At 41.1% G+C, this 12,812-nt stretch overlaps 1 protein-coding gene across 3 annotated transcripts in view; it reads left to right on the forward strand.

Moving 5' to 3' along the window:
• The window catches only part of TBX15 (T-box transcription factor 15), a 102,532-nt gene that overhangs the window by 43,232 nt on the left and 46,488 nt on the right, over positions 1 to 12,812 (forward strand). The window contains exon 1 of one of the 3 annotated variants that reach the window (XM_019458007.2): positions 892 to 1,171. The exons of the other annotated variants lie outside the window; for them this stretch is intronic. The gene's annotated coding sequence lies outside the window, so the exon portion shown is untranslated. Of the gene's footprint in view, positions 1 to 891; positions 1,172 to 12,812 lie in introns of those variants that run through there. 3 annotated transcript variants of the gene reach the window in all.

A 12,812-nucleotide genomic window follows, 5' to 3' on the forward strand; every position in this document is an offset into this window, starting at 1 on the left:
ATGATCCTAAAACCACATTCTCTGAGTGTTGGGTACTTGCCCAGAAATGGGGAGAGGCCAAACACTGATGCCTTTTAAATGACAGGGTAGCTCCATGGGACTCTGGTCAGGGACACTGGTGCAGAGAGTTGAGGGTCGATAGGGAAGAAGCCTTTCTTTCTCCTGTGCTCTAGCAGAGTTGAGGACTAGACCCGCTCCGTGTGCAGTAACCCTCAGAACGGACAGCCCGCTCTGTTAGTGTTACACAATTATCAGTCTGCCTGTGTGGGTGGGGATTACACTGAAGTGTAAATAAAAGAGTTGTTTTTTGTTTGTTTGTTTCTTTTAACCACTGAACGGGAATAACTTACAATTTTTTTTGGACTCCAGTAAGCTACTTTCAAGACAGACATAGAGGCTGCCAAGAAGCTGAAATGAATTATTATGTACTGTCCCCCAAGAAGTCAAGGGTGCTAGTCAGGCTTTCCCTGTTCCCTGACAATATCTGGTAGATTCTGTGCACTCCCAAGATGTAATTCCAGGGAAATTTATCTTTGTAAGAATAGTCCACGGACAGAGCACTAAACCCCTTTTCTGAAAGATTTTTTCATTCTCTCTTTTCTCTAACATGGCTTACAAACTTCGTAAGAAGTCTGGATTTTTAAAATAGCATGATTTAATAGCATTGATGGAGGTTGGGTCTCTGAGACAGACCTCCATCAGAAGGGTACCCTCCTGAGGAGGAAACAGGCCATTAGGAAAGTCATTTTGACCCCCATTCCCTGGAGGGAATCACAGACCCAGGTGCTCAGGAAATCTCCTGTCACTCTGAGATGGGTCGGGACACGGTGCCATGTCCGAAGCTTCTAAATACAGTTCAGGCTGGGTCATCATGACAGATGCTGAACTGGCACCCCCACGGGCTTTGCAGTGGGAGCTCTGACGGCTTAAATGCCACGGCCCCTGGGCTCCAGGCCCTCCTGGGCTGGGACAGAGAGAGGCCCTGCAGAGCCTTATGGGGAGGAGGGCAGGAGCAACTTTGGCAAGGAAATCCCGCTGCCTCGACGACACCACCACTCTTTCAGAAAGCAACAGGCACCCGGCGACACACCAGCTATTTTAGAAGCTGTCAGATTCTGAATTGCTGACATACTTGGAGGACACTGTCTCTTCAAGAGTCATTCTGACCGAGGTAGGTAGGCCTGGGGGAGAGCAGAGGCATGCTGTATGTAGCCAAGGTGTTGGCTGAGGAACGAGTGGAGTTCAGTGATCTGGGCAAGGTGACTAAAGGAGTCAGTAATGGAGTTAGGAATAACATGTTGACTTTGGGATTCCCAAATCAGCCGTTACGCAGAGGACAGTGTTAGGCAATCTCTTACCTTGCCCCACCCTCTTCTCACCGTCACCAGAAATCTGCCTGGGGTGAGCATCCTTTGACAACTCATTCTCTTCTGGAGAGGGCTTTGGAGGGAGAAAAGAAGACCAGAGAAGACAAGAGGGGGGCTTTTCCTGGAGGGCTCCGGGGACTTGGGATGGGAGGATGGGATTCCAAGTGTTGTAAGCATCTCCAGCTGGGGTTGGTGAGTTGTAAATATAAAGACGCTGTTGTGAACATGATTAATCCACGGTGCTCCTTTCCCCCTCAGCACTTGCCCTGCAGCCCAAAAGTGGATTCTTTTCTCTTGTCAAGGCATTTGGCTTTAGGATTTCTGAAGATCGTGTGGCCCGGTGGATGAGTTCAAGCTTTGGAGTAAGACACCGGTCCTTTTCTTTTCTCTGGTATTTCTGTGCAGGTTACCTTGGCTGAGTCTCAGTGATAGGGTTGTAGGGCACAGCTCTCAGACCTCATCCTTATGCTCCCTGGGAGACTCCCTCAGGCTCTAGATCTTTTCTACCTCCTCTGTGTGTATTTTCCTTATCCTGAGACAGAGGGAGAGTGCTCTTGACAAGGGTGTTACTTTGGAGTCAAGGTACGCTGCAGCTTCCCTGCTCTTTCTTGTGTTTTCCCCTTCTCATGGAACAGTGCCCTTGGACTGCTTCTCTAGCCAAGGTTGACCTTTCTGCTTCTCTGCTCAAGGCTAGAGTTTGCTTCTCCAGCCCCATTTCCTTACTGAGGGTCCAGCATACATCTTTGCCCCGTGGTATTCCCTGTTGTCTCTTCTTTCAGATTCTGGTCATTTCCCTTTTCTACAGCGTGGCAGCCATTGTGGACCAGGAGGGCATCACACAAGCAGACCCACACAAAAGCACACTTTCTTCGCTGATATTTTCACTGTTTCTTTGCCTTCCTTCCTTCTGCTTTTCCATCATGTCTTCTAACACTATTCAGTTTTGGTAGTTTCTGCTCCAGGCCCTGAATTACTTTCTTCACCATGTGATCTTTTCCTGTTTCACATTTTACATTTTCTTTATTAGGATTTGCTTTTCTCCATTTGAGAGAATACAAATCTTCTTTCTCTCTCTCAGATATGGACAGGGAATAATTGGGGAAAGATCTAACCCTTGTGGTCACTCCCCTTCCCAAATGATGGAAGGAACTAACATTTAATATACTCCTGCTGTGTGCCAGAAGCTTTACTGAGAGTTATTGGCACCTCTATTTTAGATGAGGAAATTGGCCTAGAAAGGTTAAGTCGCTTGCTCAAAGTCATACATCTGGGTCTATGTGATTCTGGGGTTTTTTTTGAAAAATTTTAATGTTTATTTATTTGAGAGAGCAAGAGACAGAGCATGAGCAGGGGAGGAGCAGAGAGAAGGAGACACAGAATCTGAAGCAAGCTCCAGGCTCTGAGCTGTTAGCACAGGCTCTCACGGGCTTCAGGTCAGACCTTGTCAATCAGTTCAACACAACTCAGTCATGGAAGGAAAAGTGGGTGGGGTTCCAATAGTTTAGGTTCTATGTAGAGGTGACCCTGTTGGGATTTCACTGGGAGCATGGCATTTAATGAGGACACCTCATTATCAGAGATATATTGGTCTCCTGAAGAAGATGAGGAAATGAATAGCATTCGAGATTCTTCATCTCACCTTCCGTCTACTGTCACTTGCCTTGCTAAACATACAACATTTCATCTATTCCTTTATTCAATAAAAACCAACATTTTTTGAGTGCCTAGTAGGTGCCAGGCACTGTCCCAGGTGCTGAGGATACAAGTTCTAAAGCAGATGTGGTCTGAATCACTTGCCGTTTTCTAAGCTGTCTGGGAGACGTTACTGCCATGCTTCCCTTTTCCTGGAAGATCCTTCTCCTCCTTTCTTATCTTGCAGACATCTTTTCATTAGGCCAGGAAAAAAAAGACCACTGGGCTAGAAGGGGTTCTTCTCACCTCTAAACTTCCAGAGCATTTTGTTGAAACTACTCTTCGATGTAGTGCATGAAAGTTAACATTTATCTATCTCCTTTACTATTGATAAGGTATTTACATAAACATACATACATACTTGGTTAGTGATTCATAAAACTTTCACATAGTAGGTATTACTACTGTGATACAGTACCTAGTGTATCACAAATGATAAAACTAAGGCTTCAAGAGGTTAAGTGACTTGTTCAAGATTAGACCGTTAGAAAGGAAGAGGTGAACTTTAGAACTCAGTCTTTTGAAATCCACATTCCAATCCCCAATGTGCTGTGTGCCCTATTGGATTTTGACTGTTCTACTTTTATTGGATTGTTTATTGTGCTGTCCTGTCTCCTAAGTGATTTTGTAAGTTCCTGAAAACATAGATCATATCTTAGTCAATTTTGTGCCCCCTCTTAGTACCTAGCACATTGCTAGGTCCAAGCTAGTTAATAAGTAATTATTTACTGAATAAATAAATGATTTATTGAATGGATGGATTTAGAAGATTATTGGGGAGATTGTTACATACTTGCTGGCCGTGTAGCTCTCTTATATTCATTAAACAGGATGGTTCTGTATGTTTGGCATGATACATTGGGTTTTCAACTTAGTGTAGCTGGTGGTCTCTTGTGTATAATTTGAAGGGAATTTCATCTTCCTGGCTGTCCACAAATGTCTAACCTACTTACGTGTTTGAAATTGCCATCTCCAAGGGCACTGTTTCTGGAAGTCAGAGCTAAATTATACTTACTGCTTGCAAATTGGCTGCTTAGTCCTTCCCTGTTAGTGTATTAGCATGAATTTGTTTACTTACTGGTGCTCAGGGGGAATATCCTAACAAGGTAGAAGGCAAGGGCCTTCTTCTAGGGCCTTTGGGGGAAGGCCTCCTTCTCATTTCATGGAAATGTAAAGACCACTATGACAGATGTCTGATGGTGCTATGGCAGTGGCCAGGGTGGTGGTGGGAGGTTCAAAGTAGTTGTGGTTGCAAACAGCAAACAAGCATTGGCTTGAGGATGAGCTGATGTGTTACTTCACTCAGAAAAAAAAAATGCCAAGAGCCTCAAGGCAGGGCCTGTGTTGACAGCTGCTGGCCCAAAATTGACTGGTAAATCTTGAAGACCACCCAGTCAATTAGGATCAACTTTTGGAGGACCTCTGGTAGAAGAGGTATTTAGACTGAATATTGCCATGTGGCTTGTAACCAGTTTTTTATTATTTCTCTCATGCGTTTTCTGGGCTTTCCATTGGGAATATTTTGTGAACCAAAAGCCAATCTGAAAATTTTTAATTCTGTAGGAAGAATTAAATAAAATATTTGGAATTAGGACTCTTCTGGAAAATCCAAGACCCATATTTGTCTTTATTTTTTCTTGGTCTTCCTGATTAACTTGCTCATTGGCATCTAATCTTATATGTTAATTTGATACTTTGTTGTTTATAAATGCTTTCACATACATTGTTACCTACCAGATGAATTCTCCTCAAATACAGATATCCATTTAGGATTATCAAAACTTTTGGGCTGTGAACTATGACCTGAGTTAAGCCTAAATTAACCAAATTCTGCACAAGTAGGAACTCCCTCAGCTGCTTTTTTCTTGTCTGTCAATACTGTCATTACATATTTCTCAAAGTCCAAACATTTTCCAAGTACCTCCTAATGTTGTTTTGTTTATGGTCTAGGCCAGAACGAAAGTGACTTGACATTGACAGTGATCTTCAGTGAACTTTCACCTTTGGATGTTTTCCCCAGGGTGGGTACTGGGGACAGGAAGTGAAATACAACAAAAAGGGGCCTTGTGTGCTTGTACTTAAACTTATTAAATAATGTTAAGTTGGGGCAGACACCTCAAATATTCCTGAATGCAACTGTCCCACTACTGAGAAAGGAAAATTCCTGTCTGACTTTGGCTTGAATTTTCTCCTCTCCCGAGAGAACTGACAATGTCTTAGTTTCCATCGAGTTGTCTTCTGACTGAGCAGCCTGAACATTAGCTCCGCATTTCCAAGTTCAGCGTGAGCAGCACCTGGCTCTGTAGGCCTCATTCTGAAAATGGGGAAATCTTATACGGTGGACAGAATGTCAACTCTAGTGTCAGTCTAACTCAAATCCCACGATGACACCTATTATATAATGTGTGTCTCTCAATCTTGCCAAGCCTCAGTTTCCTCATTTGTAAAGTGGCAACAGTATTGCTTACTTCATAGAGTTTTCTACGAAGATTGCATGGGAAGTGTCTGTGTAGTGCTTATAACCTCTTCCCTTTTTGCGCCCACCTTCAAAGTACGCTGGAGCATTAGAGGCTGAACCTTTAATGACATTGAGCCTTCGTCTGATCAAAGAAATAAATATAAAAGTCACTGCTGCCACTTCTTTGCAAAGCCTCTTTAAAAGACTGAGTTCTCAGGGATGACTTTGGGTCCTTGCCTCTAGTTCTGTGTACCACTGGGTGAGATGCTGGTTGTCAGGTGGAGAGTGCTTTAGGCAGCTGAGAGATAATGTGCTTTTGGTCTCCTTAATTGGCTTATTGGCATGGGAATCGCAGGCTTCAGGTTACCTCCTCCTTTTCCCAAATAGAACTTGGAGGGCATGGAGAGCTCAGAGACTTCATTCCATCACTAAAGTCATCTAACAGGCTTGTTTGAGTGTTTGCTATCATCATAATTTTAGTTTAATCCAACCTGGGTTATAGTTCATTCCCTTGAAGCTCTGGACTGGGTATCAAATTTGGGGTCAGTCCGTACTCGGGTCAGTGCCAAATGCTCTGCTTCTGCCATATTTAGAATTACTCTGTGAAAAATTTCGTCACCAGATTTTGCTAAGCTACCTGATAAAATCTGACATCGCAGAACCAACTTCAACGGCACAAGTCCTCTAGAAATAAGAATTTACTTGAGCATGGTACAGTGAGTGCTGCCTGTCCTGGTATGAATGAATGAGAACCCTTGGATGGCTGTGGGAGTCTTGGTTTTGGAGACTTCAGGATTTAGGAAATAGACCAAGGAGTGGCTGCCCCACCAATATCAGATAGGATGTACCACTCAATGTAGTCGTGTCCCACTTATTGGCAGAAAAAAAATGATTGTTTGATTATCATCTGGGTTGTGTCTTTCTCCTTTGTTTCAAACTATTTTCTTCTTTGGAGTAAAATATGATAGCTGAAGTCCAGGCTTATGGAAGTGGCACTGTACATCTAATCTCAGAACATTCTGGATCTCTTATCTGACTTACAGCAGTCTTCTGTGACCCATCTTCCACCATGAAAACAGGCTATTCTACCTCATTCATATAGAAGATGTAGCAAAGCATTAAACTCAGCTTGTAGAATTCATAATCTGGAAGGGGAGACAGAGATCATCACTTTCATTTGAAAGAAGACTTTGGAATAAAGAAAACAAAGTCTAAGCTCCATATTATGACACCCAAGTTTCTTCTGGAATATAAACTCCGTGTGGCCAGAGATTTTTTTCCCCTGATGTGTCAAGAATCTAGAAGAGTGACTGGCACATAGTAAATGTTAAATAGTCATTTATTTGAGTTTGAGTTGAGCCTGACTTTCCACCTTTATCTCTTATCTCACCTCCCCTCTTCTCTTATGTATTTTAAGCTCTGGCCATATCAGTGTGCTTGTAATTCTCCAAAAATGACGAGTCCTTACTCGTGCTATTCCACCTACCTTAAATTCCATCTCCATGGTTTCTTTGTGTGCTTATATTGAACTTATATTTCAAGTCTATTCTCAAATATCACCTTGTGAAGTCTTTTTGATCCTAAATTATTGACTTGCTTGCTTTTCTTTTTTTTTTTTTTTAGAGATACAAGTATGTTTTCTTTTTTCTTTTTTCTTTTTTTTTTAATATGTGAAATTTATTGTCAAATTGGTTTCCATACAACACCCAGTGCTCATCCCAAAAGATGCCCTCTTCAATACCCATCACCCACCCTCGCCTCCCTCCCACCCCCCATCAACCCTCAGTTTGTCCTCAGTTTTTAAGAGTCTCTTATGCTTTGGCTCTCTCCCACTCTAACCTCTTTTTTTTTTTTTTCCTTCCCTCCCCCATGGGTTTCTGTTAAGTTTCTCAGGATCCACATAAGAGTGAAACCATATGGTATCTATCTTTCTCTGTATGGCTTATTTCACTTAGCATCACACTCTCCAGTTCCATCCACTTTGCTACAAAAGGCCATATTTCATTCTTTCTCATTGCCACATAGTACTCCATTGTGTATATAAACCATTTGCTTGCTTTTCAAAGCTCCTGGATTCCTTACTCCCATATTTGTTGGGCTGCCTATCAGTCAGTCTTTAACAGTTTGTGTGTCCTTCGCATCAGATTGTGAGCTCCTTCGGAGCTTATCTGTCTTGGTCCATTAATATATAACCTGATCTATGCAAAGCAGAAATGTTTGGTGAAATAAAAGCAGAATTAAATATAGACTCATATGCCTGAAATCCTTAGAAAATAGAGCTGATGTGATCTGGATTTTGGTGTCAATAATATATAAGATGGAGATAATAATAATAGCTTTTAGATTTGTTTCATTAAATTTGTTATATAAAGTCTTAGCAGAGCACCAGATGCATAGTAAATGTGCAATAGATGTTGACCGTTAACTCTTTGGTGGGATAGTTCTTGTGGGCTTATATTCATCTCACTGTCCAAAGTCACTGGCATTGTTATCAATAGAATCATTAATTTCGGTTTTATAATAAGGATATAAATATAATTTTATAAGCAGGAGGGTATCTCCCGCCAGCTCCTAATAGTAAAAATAAGGAAATAGTAACAGATAAAGGTAAGTGAATAGTAAAGATAAGGAAACGGAGCCTCCCTGAAATGAAGTGACTTTCCAAGACCCCACTCATGGTAAGTAGTGGAGCCCCAGGAATAAATGTGCTCTGTTCATTGTACTAATGAATTGTTCCCCCAAATTATTAGTTAAGTGGAGATGAAAATCACCTGGAAGATTGTGAAATATGTTTTAATAATGTCTGGTTTTGATATTAAGTCAAAATGCACATGAGTGAGGCATTTTCTACATATGTCAATCAACTCAACTTATCATGGTTGAGTTGCTGTTGTTTGACCTGGTGGTCTTTAAGCTGCACTACTAATCCATCCATGATTCATTAGACTTAAAAGGGACTTTGTAGCACCTCTAATTAAATGTGCATGTGCTGTGCTAAAACGATTAAGGAATATGAGGGTCAGAATAGTCATGTGACTTGCTAGGATCAAACATATTAAGCCATTTCATTTGTAAGGATGGTTACAATAGTTGAGGGTTGTTACAGAATCGCTGGCTGTTTTGGCCGGGGTTCAACCTAATATCTTGGGAGAGAACTGGTCATTGGATCAGAAGGCAGAAGACCTCCTTTCTAGGCTATGTTCATTTTAATTTTTCTTAGTCTCAATTCCCCCATCTATATAATGGGCATAAGAATAAGCCATTTCTACCTCATCAAATGGAAGGATGTATTAAATAATGTGTAAAATGTAAATTAAGAAACTATTTTATTATTGCTATTATTTTGCATGAATTGAGAATTGAACTTGTTGTAAGTTAAACTCAATTTTCTTTTTCTTTCTTTCTTTCTTTCTTTTCTGAAAACTTTTATTTTTATTTATTTATTTTTTTAATTTAAATTTTAGTTAACATACAGTGCAGTATTGGTTTCAGGAGTTGAATTCTGTGATTCAACAAGTGCTCTCCTTAGTACCTATCACCCATCTAGCCCATCTCCCACCCACCTTCTTCTTTCAACCCACAGTTCGTTCTCTATCAAGAGCCTCTTGCGATTTGTTTCCCTAAACTCAACTTGTTATGAGAACTTAGTGTTACAATGTCCATTTTATCAACATGAAGCAGGTCAGAGGAGAAAGCAAGTGACACTATGAGCTGATGGTTAGAATCTCTTTTTCAGGGAATTTTTTTGGATGATAATAGATAATGTTAGTTTGACTATATGAATCAGATGATGTTCTCCAGTGACTTGTAACTGGCTCCATGAAATTTCCCAAAGACTGTTTTAGCTTCCTTAATCAGGTATAACATTATCATTTATGTTCCTGATTGGCTGAAACTTCCCTTGTTAAAATACTATCCACAACAAACATCTGACGGCCAAGAAGTCTTTCCAGGTCATGCAAACGCATTCCTAATGGTTATTTTTTGAAGGCAGGAAGTCACAAATTGCCGAGTATTAAAAAAAAAAAAAAAGCTTGAAAACACAGAGGTGTTTTCTGATTGTATTTTTGAATACATGACCCTATTTGATTGAAATAACCTGTTCTGCATTTCTTATAATCATGATTTAGTTAACTTGAGTATACATTCTGATTAATAGCTAAAGTAACTGATCTGGTTAGCCTAAAGATTTTATATAGCTATGATTTAGCAAAGTATTTTCCAAAGGATTAAATTTTATTTTTACGTAAGGTGTTGATCTTGACTCCGAGTTTCCTATTTTAAGAGTATTATAGGGTAGCTTAATTTATGTTATTGAAAATGTGAGCTGGTGCCTCCATTCTGTATATAAAAGTCACTTGGGCTCTATTTTGTGAGTGAGTGAGAATTCAGGAACACAAAGTATTTCCAGGAAACAAATAAATGTATCTGAAAATGCTCCTCATGGGCATATACTGCCTATGCCTCCACATCTTGTCCATTTCTTTTCTAGTAAGCATGAGTTTCCCAGGGCTGTTCTAGCCCTAGCAAATCCCTCTCTTTTCTGGATTCCTAGGAGACATCAAAGCAGTACGTAATGGTGTGGAAAACTGCGTGGTGGTAAATACTACCTTGGTCTCTTGGTCTCTTGGTCTCTGTTTGTGAATACGCTCAGTTTCCACTTGTACTGTAAATACCTTTAGGAGGAGCCCCACTCCGTACTTTGGTATTTTCCAGAATCTAGCACAGTGCCAGGCACATAGTAAGCACCCAATAAACACATAATTAATCAACACTAACTGGGAAACTTCTCAAGGTCTGGGATTCTGTTTCAAATTATCTACATGGTACCTCATATAGGGCCACATGCTGATAGGTGCTTATTGATTGATTTGATTGAAACTATAAACAGAGTACCCACTGAATTTTTTAACTTCTGTGATAATCTGAGCCCCTAGCCTTTTTCCTCATTCCACTTGTCTTGCCCAAGCAGTTTTCATTTTATGCTTCTAATTGAGGTTGCCTGAGTTATCACTGAAAGTTACATTAGAAGAGATTCTGACATTCTTTAAGTCATTAGAGGGTGAAGAGATTATGAAATTTTCAGCTCAGTCCTTCTAAATACATGATAAGGAAATAGGTCCATTGTAGTTAAGTGACTTGTTCAAGGTGACTCATTAGTGCGTTTAATGTTACACTTTGAGCTCCCATTTTATTCCAGATGACATAGGGAGATAAGAGCAGAATCTCTGGTTTCCTAATTCTCCAGCCATAGTCCCCATTCCAATCCCAGACCCCATTGTCGTCATTAAAAAGTTATCATTTAATGCAGTGATCTTTTTCCCTCCCCTCCCTCTTCCTAAACACTCATTAGAGAAATCACACGTCCAAAACCTCCCCACCTTTTCATAATTTTTGCACATTGTGGTAAGGGGGATTTCATACCCCTTTGTTCCCAAAGGTAGGACAAGACTTTTTTTTGTTTGTTTTTTAATTCTTGCTTTGAGAAGTTTTTTTAAAGTTCACAATACTTGTGATAAGTGAGGAGCTCTTGGCTTATCACAGAAACAGTGGGATGTGGGAATCTGTGCCTCAGGGGATCTGAATTACCATGTGTGGCCACGTGTGTGAGACCATGCCACGGCTCTGCAGCGGAAAGGCATATAGAAACAGGCTGGGACAGAGATTTGTCACTCAGCAGCGGCTCTCATCTTAGACAAGAAGCTCCATTTTTCTGTGCTTGAAGGGGACCAAAATTAGCCCCTGTGTGGCTCCAAGTATAACATTATGTGCTTAGGCACACAAAACCTAGATATAAAACTTTTTTTTTTCTCTCTCTTCTCGTGAAGATGGTGACTTTACTAGTGAGTGATGAGAGGTAAACTAGTTTTGGGGCAGACTTACCTGTGGCCAGAGCTTGGTTCAGTTCTGCAGTTCCCTGAATGTCTTCAGAAGTGAAGGGTGATGAACTGAGGAGGATGGAGAGAAATGGCACTTTGCTCCCTATGGGTGCCAGCAGTGCTATGGGAGACTCTTGCCAGGAGTGGTGCCTGGGTGTGAGAGAGGAACACACCAGGGCTAGAAGGAAAGAAAAGGGAAGGTCTCGTGGGAGGGGTTTTCACAGGCCTAGAAACCTGCTACGGGTAAGTGAGGATGGCCACAAGATGGTCTGACTTTCTGTCCCGTCTTTCTTCATCCTGCTCACGTTGAGGACTGATGCCCAGGAGGCCTTGACCTTTGACATCAATGAACAGTCAGTTGTCAGCCTAAGACACTGCTGTTTCCGGCCTCTACTCATGTATGTATTTATTTACAGGGGAAGCAGTCAGAATCCTAGATGGTAAGGGTGGGTTGGAGAAAGAGGTTCCCAGGCTTAGCTTGCAGTATTTGACCTAAGGAGATTGCACCATCTGAGTTTGGAAAGTCTTAGGAGACAAGCTTCTTGGCATTGGGCCTTTAAAGCTTTTAAAATTGTAGGAAATTCCCTGGTAAATCTGACTCCAGCCTTCTCCATCAGTCTTCATGCCCCCCCACCCCCTCCCACCCGCCCCCAGCCCCTTCGTTGAGTACAGAAGACACAGGAAGAAAGGACCATCTGGCACAGCATGCCAGCTTTTTATTTGGTTGCTCTCAATCCTACCTTCCTGTTTGGATCACCCCTCCCCTCTGCTCATACTTCAGAAACCAATCAAGGTGTCTCCTGAACTCATTTATTCCCTTTGTTTCCACCGCCTTCTTGGGTAACTTTTTCCATATGCTTATATCCTTGCCTTACAACAGACTTTTTTTTTTTTTTTCATTTTTCATTCAAAATGGCCTGATTGGACTCTTAGGAAAAACCATTTACTCAAATATATGACCAAGTACTTCTAAAAGCCTCAAAAAACTTTTACTTTTGATGACCAAGATATATAAATAAGAGGAAAAAATGCTGTGTTTAAAAATAACTGACTGGTGGGCAATGATGCCGAGTGGTATGAAATTAAAGAACACGTTACTGTTGGCATTGAACACCCCCCTCCAAGTGAAATTGTCTAGATTTGGAGCTGTGTGGTCTCTAATTATTATTATTATTATTTTTTAATTTGGCATTTATGTATTACGTTGTCCCAGTTTGGCTTCAGTGCCTTCACCATGCTGTCATTGGTACTCTTTACATTGCCTGTTGTGGACTAGTTTTCTTCAGCTGTTGCTAAAACTTACTAAAATGCCAGATGTCATGTTGGAAACACGAAACCTAAAAGATGGTCGTAAATCACAAAAACAAACCATAAAAAAAAATAATAAAATACGCCGAGTGCTGTGCTCTGGAGCTT

Source organism: Panthera pardus, unplaced genomic scaffold, assembly GCF_024362965.1.
Source record: "Panthera pardus isolate Hobbes unplaced genomic scaffold, ASM2436296v1 HiC_scaffold_11, whole genome shotgun sequence".
NCBI lineage: Eukaryota > Metazoa > Chordata > Mammalia > Carnivora > Felidae > Panthera > Panthera pardus.